At 37.7% G+C, this 17,406-nt stretch overlaps 1 pseudogene; it reads right to left on the minus strand.

The window, feature by feature from the left end:
* Positions 1–497: 497 nt before the first annotated feature.
* Positions 498–1,273, minus strand: LOC100431077 (large ribosomal subunit protein uL10 pseudogene; annotated as a pseudogene).
* Between the last annotated feature and the right edge of the window lie 16,133 nt (positions 1,274–17,406).

The raw sequence follows: 17,406 nt of genomic DNA on the forward strand, positions 1-17,406 counted from the left end.
TTGGACTCAGGAAGGGGAACATCACATACCGGGGCCTATCATGGGGAGGGGGGAGGGGGGAGGGATTGCATTGGGAGTTATACCTGATGTAAATGACGAGTTGATGGGTGCTGACGAGTTGATGGGTGCAGCACACCAACATGGCACAAGTATACATATGTAACAAACCTGCACGTTATGCACATGTACCCTAGAACTTAAAGTATAATAATAATAATAAATAAATTAAAAAAATAAGAATTTGAAATCAATAACATAAACTTTCACTGGAATTATAAGACACTGGAAAAAGGAAAGCAAATGTAACTTAAAGCAAACTGAAAAAAGAGAATAATCAAGATTAGGCAAAACCAGGGACATCTTTAGTTATATCTAAAACACCTGACACTTCCTTTGCTGCAAAGTAAAGATTAGTCCTGGAATCCATTTAAAGAATGTAGGCTCTTTGCCCATGTCTCTAGTGCTATCACTGCCACAAAAAATGTTAGCGCCCTTATTCACCAAATAGTTAATGGATTGTCTGCTTTAGATGATATACTATGCTGAGTTTTGATTTTAGTCATCAGAGAATTAACATCTAATTGGGTAGTCAATCTGCAAACACTGGCAACATTGTGGACACCCTCTAGGAATTGAGAATGCAGTTTCCTCTGTGATGTCAAGGACTTTAAGGGTTGTAGATGCTGCTGTTGTCAAACACCTTCTTGATATCAGTCCAAAGGAGAAGAGGTGGGCAGTGTTCAGCATGTTCTGCAGTGTGGCTTTACTGGCTTCCACTTTGTCTCCAGTCCTAATCAGCTGTACATCCCTGAGGATTTCAATAGTGACCCTGGAGATTTTAGTGGTGATGCCTAAAGCCTGGAAGAAAAATGACTTCTTGGGCCCCAGACTAGTGTTCTGGGCTGGCACAGTGACTTCACGTGGGGCAATGGCACCAGCACAGACATGAACTGGCACCTATTGGCCAGCAGTATGTCCCTAATCTCAGTGAAGTCCTCCTTGGTCAATACAAAGCCCATGTTCCCTCAGATATGAGGCAACAGTTTCTCCAGAGCTGAGTTGTTTTCTGGGTGGCCTCAGATGGCCTTGTGTGTTATAGTGTTCTTGTCCATCAGCTCCACAGACTTCCCTCAGAAGTACATGCCAACCTGTATCTGCTTGGAACCCACATTGTCACTTCCACAATGAGGCATTTTGGATAATCATCTAAAAGTTGGTTGCTCTTAAGGAAGTGGTTGGACTTCCAGGTTGTCTTGTCTTGCCTAGATATCATGGAGGTGTATCAGGGATTGCCATGCAGGGTTTAAAGACAATATCACTTTCATCAGGACACCTGGCAAGAGGCTTGTTGGTCACATTTTAGCAAATCTAATACATAAATTTACTTCTTACTTTTTACGGTATAATAGGCATCACTGTGAATTAATCTGTCGTTATTTACCTAATTATGAAGTGTTTCAGCTTCCTTGACTCCATTTCTACATTTTAGCCACACTGTATAAAATCATGCCTGAGGAGTTCTTTTATTTTTAGATATAAAGATAAGTATAAGATAGCAAGTCATGTTTAAGGTATTTGGGGGAAAATATATAAACAAAAACATCAACATATATTATCTTTCTTCTTTATCTCCTGAAAATATGTGGTACATGTGAAGATGTGGAAAGTGATGAGTGACAAGACAAACATAACAATAGGTGACCTATATAAATGATTATCTTTATATTCTTCTGTACTTTTGTGCTCCAGGCATCCTCTAATGTCCAGAATCTCTAATGTCTTTACAAATAAATGAATACTACTTTCTCCAATTTTTCGTAGATATATAATTAAGATAACATGAAGTAGGGGAACATGGTTGAAGCTAGACAGTAAGGCTTTGGGATAATTCAGAAGAGACCACACATACTGAACTGAATTTATTTGAGCCTGTTCTAACCTTTGGATCTTATCCCTCCCAGAGGAGATAAAGAAATCCATCCACCAGTGCACACCGAAAACACTGAGTCTACTATCTAATAAACTGTTGTGTTAGGCATTATTTCCTGCTTACAGTATACACAGCTAGAGCATTCAATTCAGATATAGTGAGCAGTGGCCAGACATTTCATGACTCTCAAAAGTTTTTTCTTGTGGAATAATTTAAATGTTAAAATAACTTTAAATATTTTGCTTTTACTTGTTTTGCATTCAGTGTTTAATTCAGAACTGTTGTCTATTATCTTTTCATGCCTTTATATCTCATATAAACCTCACGATAAACTTCTTGGTGATTTAAAATACTATGTAAATAAAAAGCTTTTCAGAAGGCCTTATTAGAAGCTGAATTGGGTATTTGAAGGAAGGTTTCCCCTCCTGAAGCCGAAGATGTCTATTTAACTGCTGTGGTACCTAAGCCAAGCATATTGACTGATTTACTGTCAATCCAGTACTTGCCTAGAAGCCATTTCAGTTTAAGAGCATGTGGTTTGGCAGGCAGCATTGCTTGCAATAATGTAATAAAACAGAAAAAAAAATCCATACCTGGTTGTGAAAGAAAAGAGTCTATTTTGCCAGAGGCAGGTGAAATGGGTCTGTGTGATTTAGTGGTGGGTCAGAGCATAGATGTATAAAAGAATCCACCATTACTTGTATTTCTGAAAATGATCACATTCTTTAGAGTTCCTAAATCCTGTGCACTGTTTAGTAGTAGGGAGTAGGGGGAAGGTTACTAATTTATTTGTCTTCTGAGGCCATTGGTTTATGATGGTGCTATTACATGGTTGCTCTGGTCAAAGTTCTTTTGGTGCGACAATCAGAATGTCATGTAAGCTTGCTCAACTCTCATAAAATCAGAGGCCAGGGGAAGAGGTGGAGGTAGGCTTCAGATAAGGTAGAACTGGGATAGAGAGGCTACTTCCTATCTCTAGGGAGGCCAGCCTTCCTCTTCACTGCTCCTTCCAGCAAATCAACTTCCACTCTTCTCTTTTAACACACTGGCTTCCTCTGGTTGCCCAGAATCTCAAATCACTGCATTTCTACTTTGTCCTTTTTTTTTTATTATAGCCTTATGCAACATGTTTCACTGCTAAAGAACTGAGTTTCTCAAGGTCCCTTTTTCAAATTCCCCAAGAATAGAATCCATTTGGATCAATTCATGTAAGTCTTTTTCTTTCTTTCTTTCTTTTTTTTTTTGAGATGGATTCTTGCTCTGTCACCGAGGCTGGAGTGCAGTGGCACAGTTTTGGCTCACTGCAACCTCCACCACCTGGGATCAAGCAATTCTCCTGCCTCAGTCTCCTGAGTAGCTGGAATTACAGGTGCGCACCACCATGCCTGGCTAATTTTTGTATTTTTAGTAGAGATGGGGTTTTGTTATGTTGGCCAGGCTGGTCTTGAGCTTCTGACCTCAGGTGATATGCTGGCCTCGGTCTCCCAAAGTGCTGGGATTACAGGCATGAGACATCATGACTGACTGAATTCATCTAAGTTTTGATCAAAATTTTTGCATAAATCGGACAAGAGAGAGAAATAAAGGGCATCCAGTAGGCCGGGTGTGGTGGCTCATGCCTGTCAGCACTTTGGGAAGCCCAGGTCAGCGGATCACTTGAGGTCAGGAGTTCGAGACCAGCCTGACCAATACGGTGAAACTCCATGCCTGCATTTGGGCATGGTGGCGCATGCCTATAATCCCAGCTACTTGGGAGGCTAAGGCAGATGAATTGCTCGAACCCAGTAGGCAGAGGTTGCAGTGAACCGAGATCACGCCATTAATGGCACACGAGCCTGGGTAACAAGAGCAAAACTCTGTCTCAAAAAAAAAAAAAAAAAAAAATAGAGAAAAAGAAGAAAACAAAGAAATAAAGGGCATCCAAATTGGTAAAGAGGAAGTCAAACTGTCACTGTTTGCTGACGATATGATAATTTACCTTGAAAATGCTAAAGACTCCTCCAGAAAGCTCCTAAAATTGATAAAAGAATTCAGCAAAGTTTCTAGATACAAGATTAATGTGGCCGGGCGCGGTGGCTCACGCCTGTAATCCCAGCGCTTTGGGAGGCCGAGGCGGGCGGATCACAAGGTCAGGAGATCGAGACCACGGTGAAACCCCGTCTCTACTAAAAATACAAAAAATTAGCCAGGCGCGGTTGTGGGCGCCTGTAGTCCCAGCTACTCGGGAGGCTGAGGCAGGAGAATGGCGTGAACCCGGGAGGCGGAGCTTGCAGTGAGCCGAGATGGCGCCACTGCACTCCAGCCTGGGCGACAGAGCGAGACTCCGTCTCAAAAAAAAAAAAAAAAAAAAAAAAGATTAATGTACACAAATCAGATCAGTAGCTCTTCTATACACCAACAGCAACCAAAGGGAGAATCAAATCAAGAACTCAATGCCTGTTACAATAGCTGCAAAAAAAGGAAAATACTTAGGAATATACCTAACCTAGAGTTGGAAGTCCTCTACAAGGAAAACTACAACTCACTACTGAAAGAAATCATAGACAACACAAACAAATGGAAACACATCCCATGTTCATGGATGGGTAGAATCAATATTGTGAAAATGACCATACTGCCAAAAGCAATCTACAAATTCCATGCAGTCCCCATCAAAATACCACCATCATTCTTTACAGAATTAGATAAAGCAATTCTAAAATTCATATGGAACCAAAAAAGAGCCACATAGCCAAAGAAAGACTAAGCAAAAAGAACAAATCTGAAGGCATCACGCTAACTGATTTCAAACTATACTATAAGGCCATAGTCACCAAAACAGCATGGTAGTGGTATAAAAATAGGCACATAGACTGATGGAACAGAATAGAGAACCAGAAATAAACCTGATACTTACAACCAACTGATCTTGGACAAAGCAAAAGAAAACATAAAGTGGGGGAAGGACACCTTTTTCAACAAATGGTGCTGGGATCATTGGCTAGCCACATGTAGGAGAATGAAACTGGATACTGATCTCTCACCTTACACAAAAATCAACTCAAGATGGATTAAGGACTTAAACCTAAGACCTGAAACTATAAAAATTCCAGAAGATTACACCAGAAAAACTCTTTTAGATGTTGGCTCTGGCAAGGATTTCATGACTAAGAACCCAAAAACAAATGCAATCAAAACAAAGATAAACACCTGGGACCTAATTAAATGAAAGAGCTTTTGCACAGCAAGAGGAACAGTCAGCAGGGTAAACAGACAACCCACAGAGTGGGAGAAAATCTTCACAATGTATACATCCAACAAAGGACTAATATCCAGAATCTACAACAAACTCAAACAAATCTGTAAGAAAAAAAATAAACAATCCCATCAAAAAGTGGGCTAAGAACATGAATAGATAATTCTCAAAAGAAGATATACAAATGTCCAATAAATGTATGAAAAAATGCTTAAAATCACTAATGATTAGGGAAATGCAAAGTAAAAACACAATGTGATACCACCCTACTCCTGTAAGAATGGCCGTAATCAAAAAATAAAAAAGAGAGATGTTGGTGTGGATGCAGTGACCAGGGAACACTTCTACACTGCTGGTGGGAATGTAAACTAGCACAGCCATTATAGAAATCAGTGAGGAGATTCCTTGAAGAACTAAAAGAACTACCATTTGATCCAGCAATCCCACTACTGGGTATCTACCCAGAGGAAAAGAAGTCATAACTCAAAAAAGATACTTTCACGAACATGTTTATAGCAGCACAATTCACAATTGCAAAATTGTGGAACCAAGCTGAATGCACATCAGTCAACAAGTGGATAAAGAAACTGTGATATCTATATATCTATATATATATGATGGAATACTACTCAGCCATAAAAAGGAATGAATTAACAGCATTTGCAGTGACCTGGATGAGTTTGGAGACTATTAATCTAAGTGAAGTAACTCAGGAATGGAAAACCAAACATCATATGTTTTCACTGATATGTGGGAGCTAAGCTATGAGGACATAAAAGTATAAGAATGATACAATGGACTTTGGGGACTTGGGAGGAAGGATAGGAGCAGGGTGAGGGATAAAGGACTACAAGTATGGTGCAGTGTATACTGCTCAGGTGATGGGTGCACCAGGATCTCACAAATCACCACTAAAGAACTTATTCATGTAACCAAATACCTGTACCCTAATAACTTATGGAAAAATAAAAAAATATGTTTTTGCACCAGATGATATCATAGGTCCCTTGCCAGCCTATAAATTTGTGCCTCAAACGTGATATGTCAGGTCCCTTGTCATGTGGTCTACCATGCATTCAGCATGGACTATGGACAGGAAAGGCAACAAGTAGTAGGCATGTCTAATATAATAGTAGCTTCTAATTTTATTAAAGGTGGGCTATGCCTTCTTTTATTAAAAAGTGTTGAGTGCCTGCTATATGCTACTATGCTGAGTTCTCTATGCTAACTTCTGGAAATACAACTGTCCACAAGATGGAAAACCTCTGTTCTTCACTGATCTGGCCTGGCCGCTTCATCCTTAGGTTCCTTCAAGCATATTTATTCAGTGTGTCCTTTATTTAGACTGTATACTCCCACGTCTGAGTCTTCATAATATTCCATATCCTAAAGACCCCTGCTTATAGTAATGCATGAAGCCCTACCATTTTTATTATTCCAAAAGCTGTGTAAAGCCTATTCTTTCACAAAGTGTTTTCACTCCATCCTGTATCAAAACACTTGCAATTTCTTACCAGTCCTACACTTTCTATTTGGGTATTTATCACCTTAAAATGTTCTTCCTTTTGTCTTTATCCTCTTTCCCTATCTCAGCTTACAGAATGCCCTGAGCTGATTAGAAGACTGTGTTGTTGAAAGAGTTGAAGACACAGTATTCTATATAAATATACATTTGGCTTATATTATTCCCCGTAAGTCAGACTTGAAGAAGGATTTAAATTTATTTATTTATTTTTTATTATTATTATTTGAGATGGAGTCTCGCTCTGTCCCCCAGACTGGAGCGCAGTGGCGCGATCTCGGCTCACTGCAAGCTCCACCTCCCGGGATCACTCCACCTCCTGCCTCAGCCTCCTGAGTAGCTGGGACTACAGGCGCCCACCACCACGCCCAGCTATTTTTTTTTTTTTTTTTTTTGTATTTTTTAGTAGAGACGGGATTTCACCACATTAGCCAGGATGGTCTCAATCTCTCGACTTCGTGATCCTCCCGTCTCGGCCTCCCAAAGTGCTGGGATTACAGCTGTGAGCCACAGTGCCCGGCCGGATTTAACTTTATTATACACAAATTTGCTTTTCCAGTACAGAGACTGTGCAAAGGCATTTCCTGTAGCAAAAGAAATTGGCTAAATAAACGTGATTCTCTGGTGATTCATTGAGCTGGTAAAAATCCAGGTACACTATTGTTTCTTTCTATAGGTACTTTAGCAAACCAAGTGAATAGCCCACTAGAGAAAAGTTGTCACTTTCACTGATTCATCAACACTTTTCCCAGCAATCACAGTACCTGCACCATCTGTGTTTAGTACTTTACAAAAAAGAAAAAAAAAAAAAGGCTCTTTGCAACTGCCATACAAATCAGGGGCACTAACAAGGTCACACAGAAGGGAATTTCAGGACTCCAGTAAGATGTTCTACTGCATGGCAGTAAGCAATAACAGCATTCTATACAAGTTCTCCAGTATCCCAGGCTGCTCTGCCCCAGCCTAGAGCTGCTTTGGGTCCACTGGGAAATGTGTATTATGCCTGGGTTAATTTGCTGATTAATCTCTAGTCAGTGGTTTGTGCTTTCCCCAGATGGCCAATTAAAATTTACAACTGGCAGAACAGTGTCCTGTTGGCAGGCTGCTGAGGGGCTAAACCTAGAGGCAGTGACAGAAGGCATGGGCCGAGTTTTGCCTTGTTTTCCCCTCCCCTTTTCTTTATTTCTCTCTCTTGCTCTTTTTTAAGCTGCTGGATTTATTCAGAGGAAAGTGTAAGCCGGGCTTATGCGGTAAGTGTGAGATGTGGGGTGTAGTTTACAACTCTGCTGCTATTTACTCTTCAACACTCTCAGGGCCGCTCCAGTATTCCAGGCATCAACGGTTTTACCCACAGCAAATATAGCTGACAAAATCAGCCAGGGGGCACAACTGATTTAACAGCTTCTGAAATGTAATAGCCTTTTTTTTTCCCCCTGATTTGCAGTCCCCATGGATTGATGGTCTAATATCATTCACTTCCTCACAAATATATAAAACATTTACAGTTGTTTGTGTAAATCAAAGGCAAAGTGCTGTGTGTGAAGCTGATAATAAGTAATGCTGTGATATATATAAAAGATAACATACTTTTACAGCAGTAGCCCCCCAAATTAACTGCTACTTTTTACTTAGCATTCTATACAAATTGCATTGTATACACATTTGAATAAAACATACAGCAAGGAATTTAATTAAAGAAATGCAATTTGGTATTACTCTTTATTTTACAGTGAAATGTTTACCATGTGCTTCAAATACACATGAGTCATCTGGATTGGAAATTCTGAAGGAAATTTAATCGACTACCATTGATCTTTACATAAGCCAAACATGGTAATGATGTATGGTATTATGATAGTTTTTTATTTCATTAACTGTTGATATTAGTTGCCAAAAAATAAAATAAATACATTTCTTGATACAGAAAAAACATTTTAAAGATGCACATTACATTACTGATGATAAAAATAATTTAGGGGACTCAAGTATAAGTCTCATATGAAACAAACTAGGAGATTCAAGTATAAGTCTAATATTAAATGAACAGGAAGGGAGGTGGCATTGTGTTAAATTGCCTTTATATAAAATGCATAAAATTTTGGATATTTTGGATCCTGTTTTTACAAACAGCATGTGATACAGAATTTACATATTGGACATTGAGTCCCTATTAGACATTGAGTCCCTATTAGATAAACCTCACATTCACACATGGCACTCTGTGAGTCATATTCACTATGCCATCTACCACAACAAATATGTAATTGTTAAATTAATTTTTATGAAATAAAATTTAAAAGTATTTAGAGACATGTTAAGTTTCTTATGGACAATGACTACATCTTGTTAAGCTTTGGTCTCAGCACCAAGAATATTACCTTGTGTATTATATATATAGTGAGCTTTCAAGAAATGTTTGGAATATTACATTAAGAAATAACCCTTCATCAAAGAGGAAAAGCTAAATTTATTCCCTGCAAGATTTTCCATGTCAACCTCCATCCAAATGAAATCTCTCAGAATATTTTTCAGAAGGGAGTCTCTCATGTGTTCTGGCATTGCATAGCTCTTGTCCACATGATCATAGGATCCTTTGTGGCAAACATCATGTATCCCAACTTTTTTGATCCTCCACAGTGTTAGCACCATTGTACCTGCTCAATAAATGTATCTTGAATTGTATTCAAAGTCCCGCCTGAATTGCTGCTATACTTTACAGAAACAACTCAATTTCATTGGTAAATTTTTCATACTATGATGCCAAACCTTGACTATGCAGGATTTCAGTTCAACTTTTAAGGGAAGTGGTATAGGCCAAAAGAATTATAAATGGGATATCTGCAGACAGGACAGAATTGCAAGATTAATATTTCATAGTTTTATATTTTTTTGTCTAATCACGTAGACTACAAATTTCTTTGAGGTTTTACCTATTAAACAAAGCACTTTTATGTAATATATTTGTTATTCTGAGATATTTGGCAGTACTTAAATCATATTTGTTCTCAGTGGATTTGGGGAGTTTATATTTAACTAGTAGCTGATGCTCTGACTCACTGGTGAGATGATAGGACCCAGATAAGAGGCAATACAGTATTACTAGTTGGAATTGATCCATGAATCATCATGTCTTAATGGACAGACTGCAGGTTAACTTCACATGTATTTATTAAACACATATTCTATTCAATGTACTGTGTTAAACACCATTGGGCATCAGATATAGTTCCAAATATCAAGAAATATGTGATCTATGAGCCAAAATAAGAGAAGGCGTAATCTGATTACTGCCAAAGATCGAGTACAAAGAGCCATGTAGGACAAGTATTAGGAAATGATTGAATTTTGTCTGAAAGGATTGGGAAAGCCTTCTTGGGGAAGGTAAGCCTTATGGAATAAGCCTTATGGAATAAGAAGGGAGAAGTGAAGGAGAATTTCCAGGAAGAGGGAATTGCATGAGCAAAGGTATAAAGGTGGAAAGATCTTAATTTAGTTTAGGGAGTAAGAATTGATGAAAGGATGATAAGAATGTGTGAGTATGGGTACAAAATGAAACTGGAAAGGTCAATTGGTAAATTTGAGGTATAGAAATTTGAATTGAGTTTTTGATCAAGGCAGAGTCTTCAAATTTGTTAGGCATAGAAGGCATCCTAGTTATGTCTTCATTTAACAATAAATGAGAGATGTGGAAATCTGGCAGTCGAAAGAGAAGTCGGCACTATTACAATAAATTAAACAAGAGGTATGAGAGCGGCTGACCTAGCCATGATGGTGGGAATAGAGAAGATGATGAACAGCAGAGGTATCTGTGATGCAGAACTGACAAGACAGGATGATGATCGGGACGTTGAGGATAAGGAAGAAGGTAAAGTCAGAGATTGTCTCAAGTTTCTAGGCTAGGAGGCAAAATGGTAGGCAATGCCCTTACAAGGAAAAATATGACAATGGAAAGATTATGTTCATAGAGGAAGAGAGTCCATTGAATTTTTGATTTGTTGATTGTGAGGCATTGACAGAGTATCATTTTTTTAATATATATAATATATTGTTAGAAATACAGGTCTGCAATTGGAAGTGAGTTAAAGACTAGTGTTGTGTGCTGGGCACAGTGGCTCATGCCTATAATCCCAACACTTTGGGAGGCCGAAGTGGCAGGTCACCTGAGGTCGGGAGTTCGAGACCAGCCTGACCAACATGGAAAAACCCCGTCTCTACTAAAAATACACAATTAGCCAGGCGTGGTGGCGCATGCCTGTAATCCCAGCTATTCAGGAGGCTGAGGCAGGAGAATTGCTTGAACCCGGGAGATGGAGGTTGCAGTGAGCCAAGATCTTGCCATTGAACTCCAGCCTGGGCAACAAGAGTGAAACCCCGTCTCAAAAAAAAAAAAAAAAAAGAAGACTAGTGTTGTGGAGTTGTTGGTTACCTGTGTAATGCTGTGTGTAATGTGTCAACTGAAGTCGTAGGGATGGATAATATTGTCACTGGTCAGCTGACAGTACACACTGACTTCACCACACAGATTATTAAAGTATTAGATTACTTCTCTATGGAGTGGTAAATATAGCTGTCCCAAGTTCTCCAACGTAACCTCTCCCTGAGCCATCCTGGCACCTCTAGAGAGATCCTGTGACCACTGCAGCAAAAAGACAATTAGAAAGTTAGCATCTGCCCAGCATAAGGCCACCAGCACACTGGGGCAATGCTGGGGCTTTGCCTGTTCTCAGTGGTTGATGCCATTTTTAAATATATATATTTTTGGTCATTCTTACCCACAGAAGGACTATATAGCAAGAATAGAAGCAAGCTGAGGTGTATGCCACATGACATGACAGGTAGGAAGAAGTGCTCACAAGGGACATAAGCCTTTCTCATCCTTGTACCTACCATATTCTTTAAGTTAGTTGCCACGGTGGGACATATAATGAGATAAATGAAAAAGACATTATATAATAGAGTTTTTATTGTGTGATGATATAGTTCAATAATAAGATGGCATATGCAAAGATGATCAGTATAAACTTTTAATTCTTTTCTTATATTTTAATTGGCACATAATTTGGTGAAAAGCATTCATGTGAGGCAAAGGGTTGTGAATAAAAATGTATTATACACAAATTTACAAAGTTTTATTCTATATAATCCTGCAAAACTTAACTTATATAATCTTCTGAACCGAAGGGAATTGAATTTCCCTGAAATTATTACGCCCACTGCAACACACAATGTTTCATTATGTCCACATTTTCTTTTTTAAAATTATACCTACATTTGGGAAAACTTAAAGGTACATAATCTAGAAAAATGCAAAACAGGGAGTGCACATTGAATTTATACCAGAAACAATCGCTTTTGACTATTGGATCATGAATATCTTACCTACAAGCTTCACATATCCTTGTGACTATATTTGAGCAAACTGTAAATTCTTAGATCTCAGACATTTCCCTGATTTTTCTTTTTGTTAGGTAGAATAGAATGTAACAGATCATTCTAAGGCAAGATTGTGAGAGTTTTCCAGTTGAAAGGTCATGTAGCAAAATCAGTGTGCTAGCTGTAATCTTATCATGCCTTTCTCAGCATGGGAGAAATTTAAGTATTCATGATATTGTAATTACACATACTGATCCTGTTTCACTAATGACCTTGGACGAGAGTTAGAAAGGTATGTTTTTCCCCTCATCACAAGAAAAAAATATTACTTATTCTAATTATTTGCTATTGAATTTATATTATACAATTTTTATAAATACTTTAATTTGATCTGACAATTAATTGGTCCTACAAATGCCATTCTTTCCTTTCATCATCTGCTTTCAGAGAGAACAATTTTGAAGACATATTTCTAAGTTATTATCCAGTGAATTACAGTGAATAAGCCTTACGTAAATAATAAAAATGTAAATATTAGATCTATGCCCTAATAAGAGGTGGGTCAGAGTACTTTAAGATATTACAGGGGGAAGCCCAGCTTATTGTCACTATTTTCATTCTTTTAATTGTATATTCTTAATTGAACACTTAAGCAATGTAGAGTAGGGTGAGCCCATAGCTACTTTTTGCATAAACATATGTATGATTATTTAATCAAATGTCAAATCAACCCTTGCCTGTTTTACAGTGACCTGCAACACTTTCTAGCAAGGATTTTCAAAACTGCCAGTTCAGTAGCAAGCAATATTGGTATATCTACCCCTGGTGCTTTTGGTAGTCAACACAATTCACATTCCTCTCCAGAATAGGCACAGACCTACTGAGGCATTTGGTGCATTTAATGAGATTTTTACATGAAAATATTTTTATTTTACCTTAATTAGGCAATTAAAATAAAATGATGAACTCCTAACAGCTAGATGGGTCAAACACAAGTTAAAAGAAGGCCTTTTGCTGTGTTTCATTCTTTTAGTCGAATATAGGGAAGAATAAAATGTAGAACAAATAAAATATTTATTATTAGGACAATGAATTATTATTTGAAAATCCAAATGACATGAAGCAATTATAACCTTGGTGAAGAAATAGCTACTCATTTGCAAACTCATGTTATATGCCTGAACACTGCACTTTGGGAGATGATATAGAGACAGATAAGTTGTAGGATGGCTCTGTATGAGCTGAGATCCTCCAATGATGCAACTACATGGGACCAAATTAATGTAGGTAACGCCTGAAGAAGATAAAGGTCATAACTGATGAGATTGCATGACTATATGCAAAATAAGTAAGCTAATAAATAAAACTAGAGAGACAGAAAGTAGGAAAAGAAATAAAAAAGAATGATCAAATGAAAGGACGAAAACAACTTTTAAAATAATTTTTAAGTGTAACATCCAGGCAATTTTCCTTTCTAGAGGATGAGCAGAACTTTGAAAATGCAAAGCCACGATGTCTGTTGAAAAGTTCAGGCATATTAACTGTTGCCCAAATTTTAGTGCCTGTTTGCAGAATCTGTGACACTGAGTGTAAGTGAAAGGGGCTGGTTGAAAGAAGATCACTTTAAATTAATATGTATGCATTATAGTGATATTTAATGTTTATGCATTATTATTCATTTTGTTAGTTATGTATAGTTTACTTATTCATTTATTCACTAAATCTTGTATTATCTAACAGAGGAAACACATAGCAGTGAATAAAACAGACATGCCCTTACTGTCACAGAGCCTATATTGTAGTTGGCAGGGAACAGACCATAAACAAATATATATGAAATAATTATAATGGTTATTAGTTCTATGGAGAAAAATATGGCAGGAAGTTAGGTCAGGGAATGCCCTAGAAGAAGCATTGCAGTTTAAAATAGGAATATCAGGAAAAGTCTCATTAAGATGGTAACTTACAACCAAATACAGAAGACAGGTGAGGGAGTAAGCTTTATGGGAAGGCAGAGAAGTCCACACATGGGCCTGGCATGTTTAAGGAAAAGGAAGAGGTCAGTGTGCTGGCAGTATGGTAAGGAAGAAGGGAAGTAACAGAAAATGTGGTCTAAGAGGTCAGAGAGGATTGCGTGGAGCCTTTTAGACTAGTGAAAGATGAATTTTTTGCTTTGTTTCTTTGTTTGTGTATTTTTGGTTTACTTGGAGATGCTGTTGTGGTTGTGAGCAAAGTGACAAGGAGACAAGAGCAGAAGTAGGGTCATCTTCTAGGAGGCTATAAAATCCAAGCCAGAGGCAGTGGTGGTTTGATGATAGTCATAAAAGGAGAATGATTTGGTTGGCTAATGAGCTACTTGAAAGGTGGAGCTGGAAACATGGGCTGATGAATTGCATGTGGGTTTCAAGAGAGAGAAAGAAGGGAAAACTTACTCCAAGGCTTGGACCCTGAGTAACTTGAATGGAGTCACTATTTTCCAACATGAGCCAAGATTGCTGGAGAAGTAGGATTGGAGTGAGAGGTGAACAGGATTTGAATATATTCAAATTTAAGATATCTTAAGATGTTGAGTAGGTGGCTAAATCTATGAATTTGGAATTTAAGAGAGGTGGGAATTGGTAACACATTTGGAAGTAGTGAGTACAGAATTGTAATTAAAACCACAGACTGGATGAGCTTCACCCTTGACATGAGTGGAGATTAAGAAGAGGGAAGTTTGAGGGCTGAGCTTTGAGGGTTTTCAATGCATAGAAGCTGGATAGAAAATGAGGAAAAAAATAACAGAAGAAATTGAGAAGTAGTGACCAATGAGGTGGGATAAAGATCAAGAAGATGTGTTTTGGAAGCTAAGTGAAACAAACATTCTCAAAGTGAAGAAGTAAACAACTGTATCAAATACTACAGATATGTCAAGTAAGGATTGAAAATTAATCACAGATCCTTGTATTTATGGATACCCTTTGGAATTCTGAACTAGAATGGAAGCATCAGTTTTATCTGATGTCATATTGGAACAAAAGCAATACCAAGTTTGTTCAGTACACTTTCTATATGGGACACAGTGATCAGAATGACTAGCTGATGTGAACCTGAGTAAATTTTCACCTGCACAAAAAATAAAATGAAGAGTCCTTCATATAGGACAGTGATACAAAGAGAATCTGAAGGTTCATGGTTTTCTAAAAATAATTTGAAATGAAGTCTCACTTTTTCAATGGTTGCTATTCTGCGTAATTTAATGATAATGTGAGGAAATGGAAAGGCCCCAAGAGAAGTTGTCATATACTTGGGAGGTACCATAGATTCACACCATGTGTTGAAGTTCTTCTATCACAGGTCAGCGTGAGCTGCACCTTCGGATCCTCTTCTTTCTTGAACCATGTTGCAAGGGGAGGCGTGTGCTAGGAAACACATCCCGAGGGAGCTCCGGCAACGGAGAGTCTGCCTACTAGGTCTCAAGCGCACCTTTATGGGAAAAGAAATTCTAGTGTTGGGTAGTGAAATTTGTGAGACTTCATAGTCTATTTTTATAATGAATTTTCATAAATAAGCAAAAACATGTTTCCGTGAGGAAGAGAAGCGAAGGTTAGTGACTAGAAGCAAAAACAATGGTTTGGTAAGAATTTTACGTGTATCTCAAAGAAAATAAAGTCATTCTTGCAGCAGTTTCAAAAACTTACCAGCTGTGGGAAAAAATTGTATGTAACAAATGCATTTCATATAACATTATCTAAATGTAATAAAAGTGAAGCCATCACTCACTTGGTAAATATTTTTATTGGGGATCTACTATATTCTGGATCATTTTGCTAGCACACAGAAAACGTGCTTTCAGAAGATTTATAATGAGAGTTCCCATTAAACTTAGTTTCATTTGATATGTCAAGGAACATTATCTGTCTAAAGTAGACTGCATGTTTGGTGAGGCATTGCCACATTCACAAGAGTCTCTGTCCCTGTGATAAACTGCAATATAAAGCTGATTCCTAAAGCCTGGAGATGAGAAAGAGTTTTACCTCTCTTCCACACAAAGCACAGGACTTTCCTGCCAGTAGAAGAGAGCAAGCGGCTCTGCACAGCAGGCTTTGCCTAACTCACCCACTTGACTGCACAAATGGAGAAAGTGGGAGAGTGAGTATTCATGGCAGGAAGAAGAGAGAGGATACTGTACAGACACTGACCTTTAAGGCACATTAACGCTCACATAACAAGTGGCCCAGTTAATGTCCTGGCTCTGAACAACCAGATTAACAGCTCTTCCTCCCTGGTCTGGGGATGAGGAGACCAGTCAAAGCACTCTTTCCAAAGACCTTAGTTTTCTCATATATATAATGAAGCAGTTATTATGAAATTCTCAGATACCATCCAGCCTAAAATTCCACGTGGCATAAAAACAGAATTTTGAAAATAATATGTAAATTAACACTTTTAAATCCTACATTTTATAAGGATTGGCATATATTTGCTTCTCAAGCTGTGTTGAGTAGAATCAGCTTCAGCTGGAAATTGTTAGCAATAGAGTCTTCAGGCCTTACCCCTGGTGAACTGAACCGGGATCTGCATTGTAACATGAGCCCCATTTTATACGCATATCTAAGGCCACATTCAGACCAATCTTTGAGTAGCAAGTTTATAGAGATAAAACCACAAGACACGTTAAATTTCAAAAATAGTGGGTTACACCTAAGACAATTACAAATGGGCAGCAGCTCTCTTTACCATTCTTTGAGGATTCTATTTACTATAGAGTATTACAATGTAACTAATTAATAGAAAATCTGTCTAATGACATCTGGGATTGTCATTTCCCATTCGGTTAAGAAAAGAAAGGAAAAATGCCTACTTGGTACTTGTCTTCTACATATATATTGAAATTGTATTTAAACTTACAGTATCGTCTAGTTACACCTCCCTGATTCCCTTGGTTGTGCTACTTTGAGATTTGTCAAAATGTTTGCCTGACTATTCTGAGTTTTCTCCCAAGGACTATTTTGGAAAGGAGTTTCTAAAGTTATCAGGAACTTATATGAAGTTGTTTAAAGATCATTGAAAATCAATGGCTTTGAAATCAACTACGTATCTTGGCTTATTCTAAAAACTATAAAAGAAATTACAAAAATATAACTGTTGTACATGTCTATCAACATACTTACTGTCAAATTTTCTTCTTCCTCATTCAAAAGTATAACTTAATTTTATTTGGATGAAATTAAATAAATCTGATATCAAATTTAAATCATACAATTATTTTGGTATAATTTCAAGACCATTATTAATCATAGAGAAATACGAAAAATTATTAAAATACTTTAGTATGAGTTGTTCTTAAATGTAGAAAGCATTTTA

The sequence above is a fragment of the Macaca mulatta genome, chromosome 12 (genome assembly GCF_049350105.2).
Source record: "Macaca mulatta isolate MMU2019108-1 chromosome 12, T2T-MMU8v2.0, whole genome shotgun sequence".
Classification (NCBI taxonomy): domain Eukaryota; kingdom Metazoa; phylum Chordata; class Mammalia; order Primates; family Cercopithecidae; genus Macaca; species Macaca mulatta.